Below are 25,270 nucleotides of genomic sequence, written 5' to 3' on the forward strand. Positions count from 1 at the left end.
TTCTCCTATTGGATCCTTCATTGCTTGTGTTTGAGGTTGACATTTATGCTTAGTGGCCACATGACCTCAATGTGATTTCTACAAGTAAACTTATGTATTTTTACAATCTGATGTAATGATCAATTAATGGCAGATGGTAGTCCTATGATTCTTTACCCTTTCTTTGTTCACTTCAGCTTTACTCTCAACAAAAGCATTTCATTACAGGGTACTTCATCTCCCTGATTTTTCTCAATAACTTGGCAGACTGGATGCGCGTTGGAGCTTTTTTCTTTGATTCACAAGCTGCACTTCTGACAGAAAATCTGATTGCCCCTTTAAGGATTCCAAAAGAAGAGACAACAGAGAAGTTGCATAGCAGGATAAACATTATTCTTTTCAAGGTATTTCAAAATGGCTGTCTAACATCTCTATGTGTCTTCATTGTTCAAAACAAGTGTATGAATGATAATAGCAACATTGTAGCAATTATCATAACAACTAAAAGAAGTTGCCAAAAAAGGGATCTTCTTATTGATATCCAAAGATTCCAACATTGATTCATGAGATTCATTGCATCTGGCCATCCTGCTAGTATCAAAGGTTGCTTAGCTTCTTCATTATTTATCTGAGAGTGGAGGTTGGTTTGGAGGCAGTCCCGTGTGTCTGAGGTCTGTGAAGAACTCCTCCAAATTCCAATCATGGTACGTATACTGTACTACTTCTTCTGATCTGATCTGATCTTGTGCAGTTTAATAATGTTTGTTAGCACTTAGCAGTGTATGTATAATAGGGTTATGCATGTTTTTTGAAAAAGCAGTTAATTTGATGTTGTTCTGTTCATGGAAGTTCAACTTTAATTCTTTAATATGGGAATCTCTTTTCAGCAAATTAGCAAATATTTGACTTTCTTCTGTGCTACTTTTTTTGCTTTCCGAATTACTCCTAACTTATTTCGCATTTCATTGCAAATTTATTATATCTATACTAATTTATTTACTCACTTTTTACATGTAGTTCCAACAAATTGATTATGACAAAGCGGTTATTGATATGGTGCGTTCAGAATAAGCCGATATTCTATCAAGTTATATAGAGTATGTATGATTTGACGTTGTAATCATTTAGACTTGGTTCGTAGAATTGTTTTTTGTAGTATTATGACTTGGATGATGATTCGATTACAATTGGTAATGAAAGTATTTTGACTTGTTATTTTGAACCTTGCTTAGCTTCTGCAAAATTATGTAACTACACGTGGCCATGGTGGATGGATAAATTTATTTTTTTTATATAATTAAAATTTAAGCAGGTTAAAAATGGATTGAGACAACGGTTAAAAACCGTTGTCTATTTTACAATAGACAACAGTTTGAAACTGTTGCCTTTTCTACAAAAGACAACAGTTTATGGGCGTGACTTTTAACAACAGCGATTTCAACAACAAACAATAGACAACGTTTTATAACTGTTGTCTTTTAAAGAAAAGACAACAGTTAAAAACCGTTGTCTATGTGCATCACTTTTAACAACACCGGTTTCAACAACATTGAATAGACAACGGGTCAAAAATTGTTGTCTTTGAAAGAAACGACAACGGTTAAAAACCGTTGTCTATGTTCATGAATTTTAACAACACCGGTTTCAACAACACTTTATAGACAACGGTTAAAAAATCGTTGTCGTTTATAGAAAAGACAACGGTTAAAAACCGTTGTCTATGTGCATGACTTTTAACAACACCGGTTTCAACAACACTTAATAGACAACAGTTAAAAAACCGTTGTCGTTTCTAGTAAAGACAACGGTTATTAACCGTTGTCTATGTGCGTGACTTTTAACAACACCGGTTTCAACAACACTTAATAGACAACAGTTAAAAAACTGTTGTCGTTTCTAGAAAAGACAACGGTTATTAACTGTTGTCTATGTGCGTGACTTACAACAACACCAGCTTCAACAACACTTAATAGACAACGGTTAACAAACCGTTGTTGTTTCTAGAAAAGACAACGGTTAAAAAACCGTTGTCTATGCGCGGGACTTACAACAACACCGGCTTCAACAACAGAAATTATACCCCTACGACACCGGTTATTAACCGTTGTCTATGTGCATTTTTCTTGTAGTGAAGTGGTAAAATATAAAAGTTTGTTTAACAGAAGTGTGAATATAAATTTCATTTAAAATAATATATATAAAATGGAATTTATATAATAAATTATTAAATATGAAAAGAGTTTAGTCCATAGGGTTGCTTAAATCGAGAATCCAAACTTTACGAAATTAAGCTCTAGGGCTGCATTTTTGGTTTGCGTAATTCGAGAGGCTTAACGAATGCAAAGGTAATGCGTTTGCCGAGAGTTGAACCCAAGTCTATTGCTAGGAAAGCAAATATCCTAACCGTTGGACTACAAACGCAATTTCATTATATGGTACTTTCTTTGTATAACGCTATGACATCTACATTCTCAACCGGAAACGTCATAATGTTAATGAGAATATGAATTATGTAATTTTCGAATCTCTATTTCTAGGTGAGGCCTAAGCGCATATCCTTAAACAATTCATGGATTCAATGAAATATTTCTTCATGTGTGTCTTCCTTAGGTTCGAACCAAAGACCTTCTTATGAAAATCAATAAGTTAAAAATAATAAATAATTAACAGAATATTTTGTTACAAAAGTATACACTAACGGGGTCCATGTGTATTTATGAAAGAATAAGTGATATAATAGAGGGTAATGTAGGAAAAAATAATTAAAATTTCAAAAATCAAAATAATACGATGCTTCCATTTCAAGTTTCAACAACCGATTGAACCAACTTGTTTTAGTAGATATTTTAAAAATATAAATAGGTGAATAAATTGATATCAAAATTACAAACTGGTAAAATATAAAAGTTTGTTTAATAGATGTGTGAATATAAATTTTATTTAAAATAATATATATAAAATGGAATTTATATAATAAATTATTCAATTTGAAAAGAGTTTAGTTCATAGGGTTGCTTAAATCGAGAAGCCAAATTTAGCTCTAGGCTCTAGGGCTACATGTTTGGTTTGCTTAATTCGCTTAAGGATTGCAAAGGTAATGCGTTTGTCAGGACTCGAACCCTGGTCTATTGTTTGGAAGGCAATTATCCTAATTGTTGGACTACGAACGCAATTTCATTATATGGTACTTTCTTTCTATAACGCTATGACATCTACATTCTCAACCGGGAATGTCATAATGTTAATTAGAATATGAATTATGTAATTTTCGAATCTCAATTTCTAGGTGAAGCCTAAGCGTATATCCATAAACAATTCTTGGATTCAATGCAATATTTCTTCTTGTATGTCTTCCTTAGGTTCGAATTAAAGACCTTCTTATGAAAATCAATGAGTAAGTTAAAAACAATAAATAATTCACAGAATATTTTGTTACAAAAGTATACACTTACGGGTTCCATCTGTATTTATGAAAACGTAAGTGATTTAATAGTGGGTAATGTAGAAACAAATAATAAAAATTACAAAAATCAAAATAATACGAAGCTTTCATTTCAAGTTTCAACAACCGATTGAACCAACTTGTTTTAGTAGATATTTTAAAAATATTTAGAGGTGAATAAATTGATATCAAAATTATAAACTGGAAAAATATAAAAGTTTGTTTAATAGAAGTGTGAATATAAATTTTATTTAAAATAATATATATATAATGGAATTTATATAATAAATTATTAAAATTGAAAAGAGTTTAGTCCATAGGGGTGCTTTTTCATTATATGGTACTTTCTTTGAATAACGCGATGACATCTACATTCTCAACGAGGAATGTCATAATGTTAATGAGAATATGAATTATGTAATTATCGAATCTCTATTTCTAGGTGAGGCCTAAGCGCATATCCTTAAACAATTCTTGGATTCGTTGCAATATTTCTTCTTGTGTGTCTTCCTTAGGTTCGAACCAAAGACCTTCTTATGAAAATCAATAAGTTAAAAACAATAAATAATTCACAGAATATTTTGTTACAAAAATATACACTGACGAGGTCCATGTGTATTTATGAAAAAGTAAGTGATGTAATAGAGGGTAACGTAGAAAAAAATAATAAAAATTACAAAAATAAAAATAATACGAATCTTTCATTTCAAGTTTCAACTACCAATTGAACCAACTTGTTTTAGTGGATATTTTAAAAATATTAAGAGCTGAATTAAATTGATATCAAAATTACAAACTGGTAAAATATAAAAGTTTGTTGAATAGAAGTGTGAATATAAATTTTATTTAAATTAATATATATAAAATGGAATTTATATAATAAATTATTAAATTTGAAAAGAGTTTAGTCCATAGGGTTGCTTAAATCGAGAAGCCAAACTTAACAAAATTAAGCTCTAGGGCTGCATATTTGGTTTGCTAAATTCGAGAGGCTTAAAGAATGCCAAAGTAATGCATTTACCGGGAGTCAAACCCGAGTCTATAGCTATGAAGGCAATTATCCTAACCATTGGACTACAAATGCATTTTTATTATATGGTACTTTCTTTGTATAACGCTATGACATCTACATTCTCAACCGGGAATGTCATAATGTTAATGAGAATTTGAATTATGTAATTTTCGAATCTCTATTTCTAGGTGAGGCCTAAGCGCATATCCTTAAACAATTCTTGGATTCAATGCAATATTTCTTCATGTATGTCTTCCTTAGGTTCGAACCAAAGACCTTCTTATGATAATCAGTGCGTAAGTTAAAAATAATAAATAATTACCAGAATATTTTGTTACAAAAGTATACACTGACGGGGTCCATGTGTATTTATGAAAAAGTAAGTGATATAATAGAGGGTAATGTAGAAAAAAAAACAATAAAAATTACAAAAATCGAAATAATACGAAGCTATCATTTCGAGTTTCAACAACCGATTGAACCAACTCGTTTTAGTAGATATTTTAAAAATATTAATAGGTGAATAAATTGATATCAAAATTACAAACTGGAAAAATATAAAAGTTTGTTTAATAGAAGTTTGGATATAAATTTTATTTAAAATAATATAAATAAAATGGAATTTATATAATAAATTATTCAATTTGAAAAGAGTTTAGTCCTTAGGGTTGCTTAAATCGAGAAGACAAATTTAACGAAATTAAGCTCTAGGGCAGCACGTACTGTTTGCTTAATTCAGGAGGCTTAACGAATGCAAACATAATGCATTTGCCAAGAGTCGAACCCAGGTTTATTGCTTCGAAGGCAATTATCCTAACCGTTGGACTACAAACGCAATTTCATTATGTCGTACTTTCTTTGTATAACGCTATGACATCTACATTCTCAACTGGGAATGTCATAATGTTAATGAGAATATGAATTATGAAATTTTCGGATCTCTATTTCTTGGTGAGGCCTAAGCGCATATCCTAAAACAATTCTTTGATTCAATGCAATATTTCTACATGTGTGTCTTCCTTCGTTTCGAACCAAAGACCTTCTTATGAAAATCAATGAGTATGTTAAAAATAATAATAATTAATAAAATATTTTGTTACAAAAGTTTACACTGATGGGGTGCATGTGTATTTATAAAAAAGTAAGTGATATAATAGAGGGTAATGTATAAAAAAACAATAAAAATTACAAAAATCAAAACCGATTGAACCAACTTCTTTTAGTAGATATTATAAAAATATTAATAGATCAATAAATTGATATCAAAATTACAAACTGGGAAAATATAAAAGTTTTTTTAATAGAAGTGTGAATATAAATTTTATTTAAAATAATATTTATAAAATGGAATTTATATAATAAATTATTAAATTTGAAAAGAGTTTAGTCCATACCTGACGAATGTAAAATCTAATGCATTTGCCGGGAGTTAAACCCAGGTCTATTGCTTGGAAGGCAATTATCCTAACCGTTGGACTACAAACACAATTTCATTATATGGTAGTTTCTTTGTATAAAGAAATGACATCTACATTCTCAACCGGAGACGTCATAATGTTAATGAGAATATGAATTATGTTATTTTCAAATCTCTATTTCTAGGTGAGGCCTAAGCGCATATCCTTAAACAATTCTTGGATTCAATGCAATATTTCTTCATGTGTGTCTTCCTTTGGTTCGAACCAAAGACCTTCTTATGAAAATCAATAAGTTAAAAATAATATATAATTAACAGAATATTTTGTTACAAAAGTATACACTGACGGGGTCCATGTGTATTTATGAAAAAGTAAGTAATATAATAGAGGGTAATGTAGAAAAAAATAATAAAAATTACAAAAATCAAAATAATACGAAGCTTTCATTTCAAGTTTCAGCAACCGATTGAACCAACTTGTTTTAGCAGATATTTTAAAAATATTAATAGGTGAATAAATTGATATCAAAATTTCAAACTGTTAAAATATAAAAGTTTGTTTAATAGAAGTGTGAATATAAATTTTATTTAAACTAATATATATAAAATGGAATTTATATAATAAATTATTAAATTTGAAAAGAGTTTACTCCATAGGGTTGCTTAAATCGAGAAGCCAAACTTAACAAAATTAAGCTCTAAGCTCTAGGGCTGCATGTTTGGTTTGCTTAATTCGGGAGGTTTAACAAATACAAAGGTAATGCGTTTGCCGAGAGTTGAACCCGAGCCTATTTCTTGGAATGCAATTATCCTAACCGTTGGACTACAAATGCACTTTCATTATATGGTACTTTCTTTGTGTAATGCTATGACATCTACATTCTCAACAGGGAATGTCTTAATGTTAATGGGAATATGAATTATGTAATTTTCGGATCACTATTTCTTGGTGAGGCCTAAGCGAATATCCTTAAACAATTCTTGGATTCAATGCAATATTTCTACATGTGTGTCTTCCTTAGGTTCGAACCAAAGACCTTCTTATGAAAATCAATATGTAATATAAAAATAATAGATAATTAACAGAATATTTTGTTACAAAAGTTTTCACTGACGGGGTGCATGTGTATTTATGAAAAAGTAAATGATATAATAGAGGGTAATATATAAAAAAACAAAATAAAAATTACAAAAATCAAAATAAAACGAAGCTTTCATTTCAAGTTTCAAAAACCGATTGAACCAACTTGTTTTAGTAGATATTTTAAAAATATTATTAGGTGAATAAATTGATATCAAAATTACAAAGTGGTAAAATATAAAAGGTTGTTGAATAGAAGTGAGAATATAAATTTTATTTAAAATAATATATATAAAATGGAATTTATATAATAAATTATTAAATTTAAAAAGAGTTTAGTCCATAGGGTTGCTTAAATCGAGAAGCCAAATTTAACGAACTTAAGCTCTATGCTCTAAGGCTGTGTGTTTGGTTTGCTTAATAATTCGGTAAGCTTGGGTAATGCGTTTGCCGGGAGTCGAACCCGGGTCTATTGCTTGGAAGGCAATTATCCTAACCGTTGGACTACAAACGCAATTTCATTATATGGTACTTTGTTTGTATAACGCTATGACATCTACATTCTAAACCGGGAATGTCATAATGTTAATGAGAATATGAATTATGTAATTTTCGAAACTCTATTTCTATGTGAGGCCTAAGCGCATATCCTTAAACAATTCTTGTATTCCATGCAATATTTCTTCTTTGTGTGTCTTCCTTAGGTTCGAACCAAAGACCTTCTTATGAAAATCAATAAGTAATATAAAAATAATAGATAATTAACAGAATATAATGTTACAAAAGTTTTCACTGACGGGGTGCATGTGTATTTAACAAAAAGTAAGTGATATAACAGAGGGTAATGTAGAAAAAAATAATTAAAATTACAAAAATCAAAATAATACGAAGCTTTCATTTCAAATTTCAAGAACCGAATGAAGCAACTTGTTTTTGTAGATATTTTAAAAATATTAATAGGTGAATAAATTGATATCAAAATTACAAACCGGTAAAATAAGAAAGTTTGTTTAATAGAAGTGTGAATATAAATTTTATTTAAAATAATATATATAAAATGGAATTTATATAATAAATTATTAAATTTATGGAATTTATATAATAAATTATTAAATTTTAAAAGAGTTTAGTCCATAGGGTTGCTTAAATCGAGAAGCCAAATTTAACGAATTTAAGCTCTAGGCTGTGTGTTTGGTTTGCTTAATTCGGGAGGCTTAACAAATGAAAAGATAATGCATTTGCCGGGAGTCGAACCCGGGTCTATTTCTTGAAATGCAATTATCCTAACCATTGGACTACAAATGCAATTTCATTATATGGTACTTTCTTTGTGTAACGCTATGACATCTACATTATCAACAGGGAATGTCTTAATGTTAATGGGAATATGAATTATGTAATTTTCGGATCACTATTTCTTGGTGAGGCCTAAGCGAATATCCTTAAACAATTCTTGGATTCAATGCAATATTTCTACATGTGTGTCTTCCTTAGGTTCGAACCGAAGACCTTCTTATGAAAATCAATGAGTATGTTAAAAATAATAAATAATTAATAGAATATTTTGTTACAAAAGTTTACACTGATGGGGTGCACGTGTATTTATGAAAAAGTAAGTGATATAATAGTGGGTAATGTAGAAAAAAACAATAAAAATTACAAAAATCAAAATAATACGAAGCTTTCATTTCAAGTTTCAACAACCGATTGAACCAACTTGTTTTAGTAGATATTTTAAAAATATTAATAGGTGAATAAATTGATATCAAAATTACAAAGTGGTAAAATATAAAAGGTTGTTGAATAGAAGTGAGAATATAAATTTTATTTAAAATAATATATATAAAATGGAATTTATATAATAAATTATTAAATTTAAAAAGAGTTTAGTCCATAGGGTTGCTTAAACGGAGAAGCCAAATTTAACGAATTTAAGCTCTAGGCTCTAGGGCTGTATGTTTGGTTTGCTTAATTCGGTAAGCTTAACGAATGCAAAGGTAATGCGTTTGCCAGGAGTCGAACCCGAGTCTATTGCTTGGAAGGCAATTATCCTAACCGTTGGACTACAATCGCAATTTCATTATATGGTACTTTGTTTGTATAACGCTCTGCCACCTACATTCTAAACCGGGAATGTCATAATGTTAATGAGAATATGAATTATGTAATTTTCGAAACTCTATTTCTATGTGAGGCCTAAGCGCATATCCTTAAACAATTCTTGTATTCCATGCAATATTTCTTCTTTGTGTGTCTTCCTTAGGTTCGAACCAAAGACCCTCTTATGATAATCAATAAGTAATATAAAAATAATAGATAATTAACAGAATATTTTGTTACAAAAGTTTTCACTGACGGGGTGCATGTGTATTTAACAAAAAGTAAGTGATATAACAAAAGGTAATGTAGAAAAAATTAATTAAAATTACAAAAATCAAAATAATACGAAGCTTTCATTTCAAGTTTCAACAACCGATTGAACCAACTTGTTTTAGTAGATATTTTAAAAATATTAATAGGTGAATAAATTGATATCAAAATTACAAACCGGCAAAAAATATGAAAGTTTGTTTAATAGAAGTGTGAATATAAATTTTAATTAAAATAATATATATATAATGGAATTTATATAATAAATTATTAAATTTAAAAAGAGTTTAGTCCATAGGGTTGCTTAAACCGAGAAGCCAAATTTAACGAATTTAAGCTCTAGGCTCTAGGGTTGTGTGTTTGGTTTGCTTAATTCGGGAGGCTTAACGAATGCAAAGGTAATGCTTTTGCCGGGAGTCGAACCCGGGTCTATTACTTGGAAGGCAATTATCCTAACCGTTGGACTACAAACGCAATTTCATTATATGGTACTTTGTTTGTATAACGCAATGACATCTACATTCTAAATCGGGAATGTCATAATGTTAATGAGAATATGAATTACGTAATTTTCGAATCTCTATTTCTAGGTGAGGCCTAAGCGCATATCCTTAAACAATTCTTAGATTCCATGCAATATTTCTTCTTGTGTGTCGTCCTTAGGTTCGAACCGAAGACCTTCTTATGAAAATCAATGAGTAAGATAAAAATAATAAATAATTAACAGAATATTTTGTTACAAAAGTTTACACTCATGGGGTGCATGTGTATTTATGAAAAAGTAAATGATATAAAAGAGGGTAATATATAAAAAAAAAACAAAAAAAAAATTACTAAAATCAAAATAATACGAAGCTCTCATTTCAAGTTTCAACAACCGATTGAACCAACTTGTTTTAGTAGATATTTTAAAAATATTAATAGGTGAATAAATTGATATCAAAATTTCAAAGTGGTAAAATATAAAATGTTGTAGAATAGAAGTGAGAATATAAATTTTATTTAAAATAATATATATATAATGGAATTTATATAATAAATTATTAAATTTGAAAAGAGTTTAGTCCATAGGGTTGCTTAAATCGTGAAGCCAAACTTAACTAAATTAAGCTCTAGGGCTGCATGTTTGGTTTGCTTAAATCGAGAGGCTTTTAAGAATGCAAAGGTAATGCGTTGCCGGGAGTCAAACCCGGGTCTGGGCTGCATGTGTGGTTTGCTTAATTCGAGAGGCTTAACGAATGCAAAGGTTATGCGTTTGCCGGGAGTCGAAACCGGGTTTATTGCTTGGAAGGCAATTATCCTAACCGTTGGACTACAAATCCAATTTCATTAAATGGTACTTTTTTTGTATAACGCTATGATATCTACATTCTAAATCGGGAATGTCATAATGTTAATGAGAATATGAATTACGTAATTTTCGAATCTCTATTTCTAGGTGAGGCCTAAGCGAATATCCTTAAACAATTCTTGGATTCAATGCAATATTTCTACATGTGTGTCTTCCTTAGGTTCGAACCGAAGACCTTCTTATGAAAATCAATGAGTAAGTTAAAAACAATAAATAATTCACAGAATATTTTGTTACAAAAGTATACACAGACGGGTTCCATGTGTATTTATGAAAAAGTAAGTGATATAATAGAGGGTAATGTAGAAAAATAATAATAAAAATTACAAAAATTAAAATAATACGAAGCTTTCATTTCAAGTTTCAACAACCGTTTGAAACAACTTGTTTTAGTAGATATTTTAAAAATATTTAGAGTTGAATAAATTGATATCAAAATTACAAACAGGTAAAATATAAAAGTTTGTTTAATAGAAGTTTGAATATAAATTTTATTTAAAATAATTTATATATAATGGAATTTATATAATAAATTATTAAATTTGAAAAGAGTTTAGTCCATAGGGTTGCTTAAATCGTGAAGCCAAACTTAACTAAATTAAGCTCTAGGGCTGCATGTTTGGTTTGCTTAAATCGAGAGGCTTTTAAGAATGCAAAGGTAATGCGTTGCCGGGAGTCAAACCCGGGTCTGGGCTGCATGTGTGGTTTGCTTAATTCGAGAGGCTTAACGAATGCAAAGGTTATGCGTTTGCCGGGAGTCGAAACCGGGTTTATTGCTTGGAAGGCAATTATCCTAACCGTTGGACTACAAATCCAATTTCATTAAATGGTACTTTTTTTGTATAACGCTATGATATCTACATTCTCAACCGGGAATGTCATAATGTTAATGAGAATATGAATTATGTAATTTTCGAATCTCTCTTTCTAGGTGAGGCCTAAGCGCATATCCTTAAACAATTCTTGCATTCAATGCAATATTTCTTCTTGTGTGTCTTCCGTAGGTTCGAACCAAAGACCATCTTATGAAAATCAATGAGTAAGTTAAAAACAATAAATAATTACCAGAATATTTTGTTACAAAAGTATACACTGACGCGGTCCATGTGTATTTATGAAAAAGTAAGTGATATAATAGAGGGTAATGTAGAAAAAAATAATAAAAATTACAAAAATCAAAATTATAAGAAGCTTTCATTTCAAGTTTCAACAACCGATTGAACCAACTTGTTTTAGTAGATATTTTAAATATATTAAGAGGTGAATAAATTGATATCAAAATTACAAATTGGTAAAATATAAACGTTTGTTTAGTAGTAGTGTGAATGTAAATTTTATTTAAAATAATATATAGATAATAGAATTTGTATAATGAATTATTAAATTTGAAAAGAGTTTAGTCCATAGGGTTGCTTAAATCGAAAAGCCAAACTTAACGAAATTAAGCTCTAGGGCTGCATGTTTGCTTCACGAATTCAAAAGTAATGCATTTACCGAGAGTCAAACCCGGGTCTATTACTTTGATGGCAATTATCCTAACCATTGGACTACAAGCGCAATTTCATGATAAGGTACTTTTTTTGTATAACGTTATGACATCTACATTCTCAACCGGGAATGTTGTAATGTTAATGAGAATATGAATTATGTAATTTTCGAATCTCTATTTCTAGGTGAGGCCTAAGCGCATATCCTTAAACAATTCTTGGATTCAATGCAATATTTCTTCATGTGTGTCTTCCTTTGGTTCGAACCAAAGACCTTCTTATACAAATCAATAAGTTAAAAATAATAAATAATTAACAGAATATTTTGTTACAAAAGTATACACAGACGGGGTCTATGTGTATTTATGAAAAAAGTAAGTGATATAATAGAGGGTAATGTAAAAAAAAATAATAAAAATTGCCACAATCAAAATTATAGGAAGCTTTCATTTCAAGTTTCAACAACCGATTGAACCAACTTGTTTTAGTAGATATTTTAAAAATATTAAGAGGAGAATAAATTGATATATAAATTACAAACTGGTAAAATATAAAAGTTTGTTGAATAGAAGTGTGAATATAAATTTTAATTAAAATAATATATATAAAATGGAATTTATATAATAAATTATTAAATTTGAAAAGAGTTTAGTCCATAGGGTTGCTTAAATCGAGAAGCCAAACTTAAATAAATTAAGCTATAGGGCTGGATGTTTGGGTTTGCAGGAGTCAATCCCGGGTATGGGCTTCATGTGTGGTTTGCTTAATTCGAGAGGTTTAACGAATGCAAAGGTAACGCGTTTGCCGGCAGTCAAACCCGGGTCTATTGCTTGGAAGGCAATTATCCTAACCATTGGACTACAAACGCAGTTTCATTATATGGTACTTTCTTTGTATAATACTATGACATCTACATTCTCAACTGGGAATGTCATAATGTTAATGAGAATATTAATTATGTAATTTTCGAATCTCTATTTCTTGGTGAGCCCTAAGAGCATATCCTTAAACAATTCTTGGATTCAATGCAATATTTCTTCTTGTGTGTCTTCCTTAGGTTCGAACCAAAGACCTTCTTATGAAAATCAATGAGTAATATAAAAATAATAAATAATTAACAGAATATTTTGTTACAAAAGTTTACACTGACGGGGTGCATGTATATTTATGAAAAACTATTTGATATAATAGAGGGTAATGTAGAAAAAAACAATCAAAATGAAAACAATCAAAATTATACGAAGATTTCATTTCAAGTTTCAACAACCGATTGAACCAACTTGTTTTACTAGATATTTTAAAAATATGAAGAGGTGAATAAATTGATATCAAAATTACAAACTGGTAAAATATAAAAGTTTGTTTAATAGAAGTGTGATGATAAATTTTATTTAAAATAATATATATAAAATGGAATTTATATAATAAATTATTAAATTTGAAAAGAGTTTAGTCCATAGGGTTGCTTAAATCGAGAAGCCAAACTTAATAAAATTAAGCTCAAGGGCTGCTTGTTTGGTTTGCTTAATTCGAGATTCTTAACGAATGCAAAGGTAATGCATTTGTGGGGAGTCAAACCTGGGTTTATTGCTTGGAAGGCAATTATCCTAACCATTGGACTATAAACGCAATTTCATTATATGGTACTTTCTTTGTATAACGCTATGACATCTACATTCTCAGCCGAGAATGTCATAATGTTAATGAGAATATGAATTATGTAATTTTCGAATCTCTATTTTTTGGTGAGGTCTAAGCGCATATCCTTAAACAATTCTTGGATTCAATGCAATATTTCTTCTTGTGTGTCTTCCTTAGGATCGAACCAATGACCTTCTTATTAAAATCAATGAGTAAGTTAAAAATAATAAATAATTAACTGAATATTTTGTTACAAAATTATACACTGACGGGGTCCATGTGTATTTATGAAAAAGTAAGTTATATAATAGAGGGTAATATAGAAAAAAACAATAAAAATGAAAACAATCAAAATAATACGAAGATTTCATTTCAAGTTTCGACAACCGATTGAACCAACTTGTTTTAGTAGATAGTTTAAAAATAATAAGAGGTGAATAAATTGATATATAATTTACAAACTGTTAAAATATAAAAGTTTGTTTAATAGAAGTGTGAATATAAATTTTATCTAAAATAATATATATAAAATGGAACTTATATAATAAATTATTAAATTTGAAAAGAGTTTAGTCCATAGGGTTGCTTAAATCGAGAAGCCAAACTTAACTAAATTAAGCTCTAGGGCTTGCATGTTTGGTTTGCTTGATTCGAGAGGCTTAACGAATGCAAAGGTAATGCGTTTGCCAGGAGTCAAACCCGGGTCTATTGCTTGGAAGGCAATTATCCTAACCGTTGGACTACAAACACAATTTCATTATATGGTACTTTCTTTGTATAACACTATGACATCAACATTCTCAACCGGGAATGTCATAATGTTAATGAGAATATGAATTATGTAATTTTCAAATCTCTATTTTCTGGTGAGGCCTAAGCGCATATGCTTAAACAATTCTTGGATTCAATGCAATATTTCTTCTTGTGTGTCTTCCTTAGGATCGAACCAATGACCTTCTTATGAAAATCAATGAGTAAGTTAAAAATAATAAATAATTAACTGAATATTTTGTTACAAAAGTATACACTGACGGGGTCCATGTGTATTTATGAAAAAGTAAGTTATATAATAGAGGGTAATATAGAAAAAAACAATCAAAATGAAAACAATCAAAATAATACGAAGATTTCATTTCAAGTTTCAATAACCGATTGAACCAATTTGTTTTATGAAAATTCCTTCTTCAAGTTGCTTGACTTGCAGTCCCAAAAAGTAATTTAATTCTCCCATCATACTCATCTCGAACCTGTTCTGCATGCTTAGAAAATTTCTCACATAAAGATTTATCAGTACTTCCAAAGATAATATCATAAACATAAATTTGTACTAATAAAATGTGATTATTTTCTTGAATTCTAAAGAGGGTTTTATCGACTAGACCATTGGTGAATCAACAACTAATTAGGAACATTGACAAGGTGTCGTACCAAGCTCGCGGAGCTTGTTTTAACCCATACAATGCCATCTTTAATTTGTAGACTTGATCACCAACGTCTTTTACCTCAAAATCGGGTGGTTGTTCAACGTAAACTTCTTCTTTAAGTAAGCCGTTAAGAAATGCGCTCTTTACGTCCATTTGGTATACGATGAAATTCTTGTGCGCTGCATATGCTAGGAATATCCGGATTGCTTTGAGTCGTGTGACGAGGGTGAATGTCTAATCAAAATCAATGCCTTCTTCTTGTGAATACCCCTTCGCAACTAATCTTGCTTTATTCCTAACAATGACGCCATCTTCATTTGCTTTGTTCCTAAAGACCCATTTAGTCCCAATTACATTTTGGTGCGTTGGTCTTGGAACAAGTTTCCATACGTCATTGCTCTTGAATTGATCTAGTTCCTCTTGCATGGTATCTATACAACTTGGATCGGCTAAAGCTTCATCAATTTCTTTTGGCTCCAGTTGTGATAGAAAGCCTGAGAACATTGCATCTCTTGTTGATACATCTTGTTGTTGGTTCCTAGTAGATGATCGTGTCTTTACTCCGTCCCTCGGATTTCTAATGACTAAGTCATGTGTGTGACTTCTTAGCCATTTTCGATTTGGTTGGAAACTTATTGGATTCTCAGAGTTTCCTTCATGTTGAAATATCACTTGTTGTGATTCCATTTGTTGTGAATTGTTGACGGGGGCATCTTCGGGTTCATCTACTGGAATTTCTTCCGTTGGAATTCCGGGTGCAATTTCGATTGTTGGTGTGAGTGATACTTCGAGTGTCACATTTTGTATTGTCTCAATTTGATGAGTTCCCATATCACTTAATTCTTCTACCTCTTGCAACACATTATCTTCGAAAGTATCATTAGAATTTAAATCACGATTATTACCTCCATTATTTTTGTCATTTTTGTTGTGATTTTCGTCGAACACAACGTGAATTGATTCTTCTACCACCATGGTTGATTTGTTGAGTATTCTATACACCTTGCTGGTAGATGAATATCCTAAGAATGCTCCTTCGTCCGCTCGCTCATCAAAAGTCTTTAAGTGAGACTTTCCATTAACAAGTACAAAACATTTACAACCAAATGTATGAAAATAGGTGAGATTGGGTTTTCTCCCTTTCCATAACTCATATGGTGTTTTGTTATAGGACTTGTGGATTAGACTGCGATTTTGAGTATAGCACATCGTGTTGATTGCTTCTGCCCAAAATCTCTTTGGTAATCCGGCGGCTGATATCATGACTCGTGCGGCTTCCTTGAGTGTTTGATTTCTTCTTTCAGCTACACCGTTGTGTTGCGACGTTCGTGCAGCAGATAATTGGTGTAAGATTCCTTGTGAGTTGCAATATGATTGAATCACTCTGTTCACAAATTTTGTTCCTCGATCGGTTCGTATTGTTGCAATCTTCATGTCCTTTTCGACTTGCAGTAGCTTCAATAGCTCTAGCAACTTTGATAAGACTTCATCCTTTTTATTGATGAATATTGTCCATGTGTACCTGGAAAAGTCATCAACAACAACCAATGTATATTTCTTACCACTTATACTTACTGGGTTTACTGGACCAAATAAATCCATGTGCAGTAGACTTAAGGGTCTTGATGTTGACTCTTGAGCTTTGGCTTTGAATGATGTTTTGATTTGTTTTCCTTTCTGGCATGCGTCACATATTTGATCCTTTTTGAACACAATATTGGGTAGTCCTTCGACTAGCTTATTTCTTGCAAGCTTGTTGATGGTTTTGAAATTCAAATGATTTAGCCTTCTGTGTCATTCCCAACTAGCTTCATTCGAATTGTTTGCCATCAAGCATACAGAATCCTTTGTTGTACTCCAATCTACAACATACATATTTTTCTTTCTTGATCCGGCGAGTACGACTTCATTCGTAGATTCGTCTTTGACTTAACATTTGCTTTTGTAAAATTCTACGAGATATCCTTTGTCGCAAAATTGACTTGTACTAAGCAAGTTGAATTTTAATCCTTCGACATAAGATACATCATCAATTCGTAGACCATTTTTCACAATTGCGCCTGTTCTTCCTTTTGTCATTCCATGTCGATCGTTTCCACCGAAAACTACGTTTGGTCCTTCGATACTTTTGAACTCAACTAGACTAGCTTTATTGCCGGTCATATGTCGAGAGCATCCGCTATCGAAATACCAAACTTCCTGCAAAAAAGATTAATTACTTTTAGGTACCCATACTTGTTTGGGTCCTTTTGTGTTAGTAATTTTTGGCATCCAAATCCACCTAGATCCCATTGTTCCAAGAGTAGGTGATTTGTAACCATTAAAGACTCTAAAATCATAACGCACTTGAGAATAATGATTCGGTGCGGGTTGGGAAGCAGATAGTTGCTTGATCCTATGAAAAAGAGCAAATCTGGACTTGGTCCATGATTTTCTTCAAGCGACCAACATTAATATGCAAAAAAAAAAAAAACAAAAAAAAAAAAGATTACATTACATACATAAATAACACATAATTAATTATAAGACTAATATGCAGTAATATTACGGAAGCGACAACATAAATAATTACATAAGCATACGCAGTTTAAACACATCAGATACTTCATTTTTAATTATGAAAGCATATGCACTAGCACAATAATGTTTATACTGTAATCCATAACATCCATATATACAATGGATACATACGTAAATATATAAACACTAGCACCTTAATTAGCATATATAAACCATACAGAATCCATCACATGCTTACGAAATATGAAAACATTGAGTAGCATCATCAATGAAATCATTAACAGCGCACGCATACATAAATGTATGAAAAAACATATGTTCTACAACCAGGCTCATGATACCACATGTAAGTTAATTCTAAAACATAAGATCTTCAGAACACATTCCTTTCACATACTGTATTTAAATAGCGTTCTGGGAACATACCTGGATCCATTGTTTTCCCATAGTTGCTTGAGTTAGAAACTTGATTTCTCCCTCCAGACCTTTAACATTCACTTAATCTAATTCTCTGATGGAGAGAGTTTTAGTTTTTAGAGAGGTTGGGGGAGGACCAGAGAATCAGAAAATGGTTAACCATCATCTCCCGGTTCCATCAACCTGAGAGGATATTATCTGATGAGCAGTTGAAACTGCCATTATCCTTAACTGGCCAATCACAGGATTATCTCATTATTAAATTATAAATAGATATTTAATTATGAGCCACAATAAATTATAATGAACCATAGAATAATAATAATAATTAATATTATTCTAACACCGAAGAGGAAAAAACTTCACCAGCTTTGCCGGATATTGCAATTGCCATTGACATTGGGACATCTCAATGCAGTGTTGCAGTATATATGGAATGGCTCTCAGGTGGAACTCGTGGGGAATACTCGAAATCATAAGTTATTGAAATCTTATGAGACCCGCCTCATGGATGTAAATAATCTGGGTTTGTGGTTGTTTGAGCCGAACCAGCAAACTTAGGTGGTTCTTGGACAGAACCATCAACATAGCCGTGGAGGTTGAAGCCAACGAGTGTAGAGTGAACCTGGCGCCTCCAGGCTGGGAAATTTGTGGAGGTAAGTGTAATGGGAAAATTAGATGTGGCAGAAAGGTAAATGATATCAGTAGTGACATCCATTTGATAAAGGGTGAAAGAAAGAGGAAAAAAAAACACTTTCGTAGGAAATTCTGGCTCTTGATACCATGTAAGGAAATGAACTGTTGTATATTGATGAAGAAGCTAACAGGTATAAATAGTATATACAGGTCCCTATTCTAAAGGAATATAATTTGAATAAGTATAAACAGAAAACATCAACAACATATATTCTTAACAAAGGATGAGGTCCCTGCTGATGGTGTTAGCAATGAGCTGGAGCATGAGCATGAAATGTTGTGGGAAGCTGCGGTTTTCAATTTGAAACGCCTCATTGGAAGAGTTGATACTGATCCTGTTGTTCATTCATGCAAAAGCATTCCGTTGTTGGTGCAGACTCTGGATATTGGTGTCAGACCATTTATTGCTATGTTAATGAACAATATATGGAAGTCCACTACTCCTGAAGAAGTTCTTTCAATAGTTCTGGTTGAACTGAGAGCCATGGCAGAAATTCGACTGAAACGACAGGTAAGGATTGTTGTTTTTACCATCCCAGTATCATTTAGCAGATTCCAATTGACCTGCATTGAACGAGCCTGTCCAATGGCTGAACTTCATGTTCTAAGATTGATCCCCGAACCAACTGCAGTTGCTCTGCTATGCACAGCAGCAGCTACAGTTTGGACACGAGAATATGGGCAGCGGAAGTGAAAAGATCGCACTTATATTCAATATGGGTGCTGGCTACTGCGATGTAGCTATTACGACGGCTACAGGGAGGAGTTTCTCAGATAATGGCATTGGTGGGAAGCACTTTAGGAGGTGAAGACTTCAAAATATGATGCATCATCTCTTACCCGATATGGATAAATTCTTCTTGAGCCAAGGAATTGAAGACATAAAGAGAATGAGACTGCGTCGAGTTTCCACCCAGCATGCAATCCACAAACTTTCCATGGAACCCAGTGTTTCAACTGATGTCGACATAGTAAATGGGAGAAAGATATCTAAGGTTCTTTGAGAATTGTGAGTCTCTTATAATGCAATGCTTAAGCAATGCCAAGAAAGAAGTGGAAGATGTGCATCATGTCATACTTTTCGGGGGTTGTTCAAACATTCCAACCCTTCAGTGGCTTAAGCGATGCCAATGAGTATATGAAAAAGGGATGATCAGGAAGGAACAGTGGCTTCAGGAATTAAGGATCTGAACTTTTTAACCCTTCAGGCAACTCCTCTGAGCATTGGCATTCGTTCTGATGGTAACAAATTCGTACCCATAATTCATCGTAACACAACACCAGAAGCAAGGAAGGGACATGATAACAGTGGAAAAGAGATGAGACAACAGTGGAAAAGAATCACCTCCTAGGTTACTTTAAGATTGCAGGGATCCCTCCAGCACCAAAAGGCGTTTTCGAGATCAATGTATCCATGGAAATCAATGTTTCAAACGTTCTGAGAGTTTTTGCAGGAGTTATGATTCCAGGTACCCAGGACCTTATAACTCCTTCTATGGAAGTTAGGATGCCAACAGTGGATTATGGCCATGGCTGGTGTGCTGAAGCTCTGCACAGGACTTACGGTTCTACCTTAGATCTGGTCACAGTACAGCGAAAAACACACCAGTGAGAAAATAATAAACTTGACTTGTGTTACCTCTCGCTGAACAAAAGCAAATTTGTGCCTGAATGTATGCCTTGTTGAATGAAATAGTCCTATGTGTAGTCTTGATGAATGTATATGGCTATCTTTGTATAAATCTTCAAAAGAAATGTTTTGATGATTTTGTTTCCATGCATCTTTACTAGTCTTTCCCTTTTTCATCCTAGAATTTGGAAAAAATCAGCATATTTCTGAGTTTTCCGTGCTGAAGTATTAATTTGTGAGCAGATTGTATTTCTCCTGGTAGAATGTATGAGAATGTCTTCAACTTCACACCTATTATAGATGTTTATGCTCACATGAGAATCAATTTTAATTCATACTAGTAGTCTAAAATGAACAATACTAACGGTAAAAATGCACAATTTAATACTAGGGTTTGTTTCATAAATATTACAAATTAAAAAGTTTACAACAATTTCTTCTCAAAAAAAAAAAGTTTACAACAATTATTAAATTGGCACCTTATTTTTTTACAAAAAATTTGAACCATTAATGAACCTAATGGGTGCCTATGATCAATTCACACTTGTTACATGAAGTCCTTGTTCCTCTAAATTACCCAGAATGTACGCCACCATTCGTGCAAATGCACAGATACGAAGGTCATTGTGCACACAATATTACAAAATTGAAGCAATAATTATAAAATTGATCTCGTTTTTTTTTTTTACTAGAACCTTCAACCATTAATGAACTTTGGTGGGTAGTAATGATTAATCCTTACTTTTTAAAGAGGACATTGTTCCTCCTTTAAATAACTCAAAATGCACGTCATTGACCGTGCAAATGCAAACTTGTTGTAGGAGGACATTGTTCCCCTATAAATAACTCAATGCATACAACCGACAAGCAAATAAACACCTACAGAGATGACAATGCACAACAATACATTGTCCACGGAAATTACACATAGATCAATCACAAAAATAGATAATATTATACTCAAACAAGATTGAGTATATTAGCAAGGGTATCCAAATTTACAATAATAAATTAAACCCCTAAAAGGAAAAGCAAGATGGAGAAAGAACCTCACATGAAAAAGGAGAGTACGTTAGCAAGGGAATCTAAATTTACAATTTACAATAATAAATTAAACCCTTAAAATGTAAAGCAAGATGGAGAAAGAACCTCACACGAGGAAAGAGAGTACATTAGTAAGGGAATCCAAATATATATATATATATATATATATATATATATATATATATATATATATATATATATATATATATGGAGGCGAGTTCAGGTGCGGCAGTGTCTTACGGTGCGGCGATTTCTTACGGTGCGGCAACACCAATAGTTCAACAAATATGCACCATCAACATTAGGAAAATACACCACACAAAACAGAGTAAACAGAGCCCCGCATCACCAAACACACACCATTAGGTGTGAGTAAAAACACCATACACTGTTCGGAAATACACCATTGGGGGTGGTGAGTTATATGGTGTATTTTTTTGAGTCTGTTGTGTATTTTGTGATGTTTTATTGCATTTCATTGGGGTGTGTTTTTATTACACTGTTGGTGCATATTGTTAACTGATGCGTAGTATATTTGCAAACAAATAATTCTCGGAGTACGAGTTATCGATCCAAAGGGAAGTGGTTGTATCAAGCACTAGTTACTAACTTATTCATTAGAGCTAATCCTAACAATTACTTAGATGATTGATTGACATAAAATAAATAAAATAAAGCAGAGGTTCAGGATTTTGAAAACAATTAGAGAGAAGTTGAGATTCATGGGATTCAAGTATTTAATCACCTAGTGCCAATTATCGTTTGCAATATTTAGTTTGGAATTAAGATTTGTGTGGGAATGCAAAGTGGAATCGAATTACTCCCGTAATCTCTATTCCTAGTGAATTTCCACTCCCATGGCTTAAACACCCAATAAGATCAAAGATCAGCATTCAATTATTCCTAATTACTACCATCTCCCGATTGGCAACAATCTAGAATAAACTTCCCCTAATAAGTTCCCCTTTCCCAAGGACCAACCATTAGGTGCAATCGTGTGTGCCCTAATTTATGCCCCAACTCCCATTGGTGACACAAACATGGCTATGAAGCTAGTAACTATGGCCATTAATTACATGCATCAAACAATATTATCACGATTGCAACACAAGTATTAAACCCAAATAATAATATATTAAAGAAACTGAGAGCTCAGGCACATAGGTTCATAAACACTTTTACCCAAGAATCTCTAAAGAATTTAGCCAAGCATGACTAAATTATACATAGCAAATATAAATAAAGAATTACAAATCATCAAAAGAGTACAAGAATTAACCAGACGATTTTCCCAAATCTCCCTAGTCTTCTTCTTGCTTTCCAAGACAACTTGTGGCTCTTGATTTCTCTCCTTCTTGTCTCCAAGAATCTCTGAATTCTCCCGATCTCCGTCCTCCCATTAGGGTTGAGGAAGGAGGGATTTTATAGTGGGTACAAAGTTGAGATGAAATAGGAATCTTGTACCAAATTGGACTCAAATTCTAATTCCTATATTTAAATAAAGAAATTGTCGTCTTTAATGATATTTAGAATTTGGAAGATTCCTTGAATTGCTAACTTTTAATATGGAGATATGAGCCTTGAAATCCGCGCAATTGATATTAGGAAAAGAGATCTCGCGCTTGTATTGAATTTTGCCCAGCTGCGCCACTTTAAGCGTCTGTTTTTTTATCCGCGCCACTTTAGGCGTCTGTTTTTATCCCAGAAACAGACGCATATTCGATGCGTCGAGAATTTTCTCGACGCGTCGAGACTTCCTGTGCGCGAATTAATTAGCTACTGGAAAATTTCGACGTGTCGAGCCCTTGGCTCGACGCGTCGAGTCCACTGGGCCCCGAACTCATCCAAAATTGCTCCAAACTCATCCTTGAACTCCCCTTGGTCATATCTTTGACCTAAAATGGTTCAAAAACACTAACAAACACCGTAAAATATTCAAAACAAATGCGAACCATAATTAAATGATAATAGCAAGGAAAACATGTATTAAATAAGCAAAATTAAAGAGCTTAATTACTGTGATGATTCAAAATAACCATAAAAACAAGCACAGATGTGATAACATCATTAACACTGTTGGTGTATTCTGGAATTTCGCCGCACGGCCGCACGGGAAGACCCCGCTGCATTTGAACTTTATTATATATATATATATATATATATATATATATATATACATATATATATATATATATATATACATATATATATATATATATACATATATCTATATATATACATATATATATATATATACATATATATATATATATATGTATATATATATATATATATATATACTAGTCTTTTCTATGCGCGATGGGCAAAAATATATGCCCAATATTTATATTTTTTTAAAATAACTAACAAATTCATACTAATTAAAATTTATATAAAATCAAATTTATTTATTATAATAATCCAATATATCTTCTCTGAAAAAATAATTCAATATATAATGTCTACAAATATTATTATCATTAAAGAATATAAGAAAATATGTGGTGGATGAATGTGCACGGTAACAATAATGAAAAAGATAACAGAAGTTATAACGGTGGGGAAATTTTTGTCCAAAAAATTGTATATTATAACTTTAAAAGCACAATGTACAAAATGATTAGCATTAAAAACATGGACATAAATGAAGGATATAACTTTGATTGGGACTTATTATGTTTTTATTACATATATATATATATATATATATATATATATATATATATATATATATATATATATATATATATATATATGCACCATCAACGTTAGGAAAATACACCACACAAAACAGAGTAAACAGAGACCCGCATCACCAAACACACACCATTAGGTGTGAGTAAAAACACCATACACTGTTCGGAAATACACCATTGGGGGTGGTGAGTTATATAGTGTATTTTTTTGAGTCTGTTGTGTATTTTGTGATGTTTTATTGTATTTCATTGGGTTGTGTTTTTATTACACTGTTGGTGCATATTGTTAACACTGTTGTTGTATTCTGCAATTTCGCCGCACGGCCGCACGGGAAGACCCCGCTGCATTTGAACTTTATTCTATATATATATATATATATATATATATATATATATATATATATATATATATATATATATATATATATATATATATATATATATATACTAGTCTTTTCTATGCGCGATGGGCAAAAATATATGCCCAATATTTATATTTTTTTAAAATAACTAACAAATTCATACTAATTAAAATTTATATAAAATCAAATTTATTTATTATAATAATCCAATATATCTTCTCTGAAAAAATAATTCAATATATAATGTCTACAAATATTATTATCATTAAAGAATATAAGAAAATATGTGGTGGATGAATGTGCACGGTAACAATAATGAAAAAGATAACAGAAGTTATAACGGTGGGGAAATTTTTGTCCAAAAAATTGTATATTATAACTTTAAAAGCACAATGTATAAAATGATTAGCATTAAAAACATGGACATAAATGAAGGATATAACTTTGATTGGGACTTATTATGTTTTTATTACACACACACACACACACACACACACACACACACACACACACACACACACACACACACACACACACATATATATATATATATATATATATATATATATATATATATATATATATATATATATATATATATATATATATATAAGTAGAATCCTCCTAGCCAAGTTTTCCCTCCAAAATTTAGGGGCATTTCTGGAATATCATTCATTTAATAATAATAATAATAATAATAA

General features: G+C 31.6%; 4 non-coding genes and 1 pseudogene across 4 annotated transcripts; 1 reads left to right on the forward strand and 4 right to left on the reverse strand.

Moving 5' to 3' along the window:
- The first annotated feature begins 126 nt into the window (after positions 1–126).
- On the forward strand, positions 127–20,460 carry LOC109192124 (annotated as a pseudogene).
- On the reverse strand, positions 7,374–7,445 carry TRNAG-UCC. The gene has a single exon. It is a non-coding gene; the product is annotated as a tRNA-Gly (tRNA).
- On the reverse strand, positions 8,165–8,236 carry TRNAE-UUC. The gene has a single exon. It is a non-coding gene; the product is annotated as a tRNA-Glu (tRNA).
- TRNAG-UCC lies at positions 9,704–9,775 on the reverse strand. The gene has a single exon. It is a non-coding gene; the product is annotated as a tRNA-Gly (tRNA).
- On the reverse strand, positions 12,936–13,007 carry TRNAG-UCC. Its single transcript has one exon. It is a non-coding gene; the product is annotated as a tRNA-Gly (tRNA).
- Positions 20,461–25,270: the final 4,810 nt, after the last annotated feature.

Source organism: Ipomoea nil, unplaced genomic scaffold, assembly GCF_001879475.1.
Source record: "Ipomoea nil cultivar Tokyo-kokei standard unplaced genomic scaffold, Asagao_1.1 scaffold1769, whole genome shotgun sequence".
NCBI lineage: Eukaryota > Viridiplantae > Streptophyta > Magnoliopsida > Solanales > Convolvulaceae > Ipomoea > Ipomoea nil.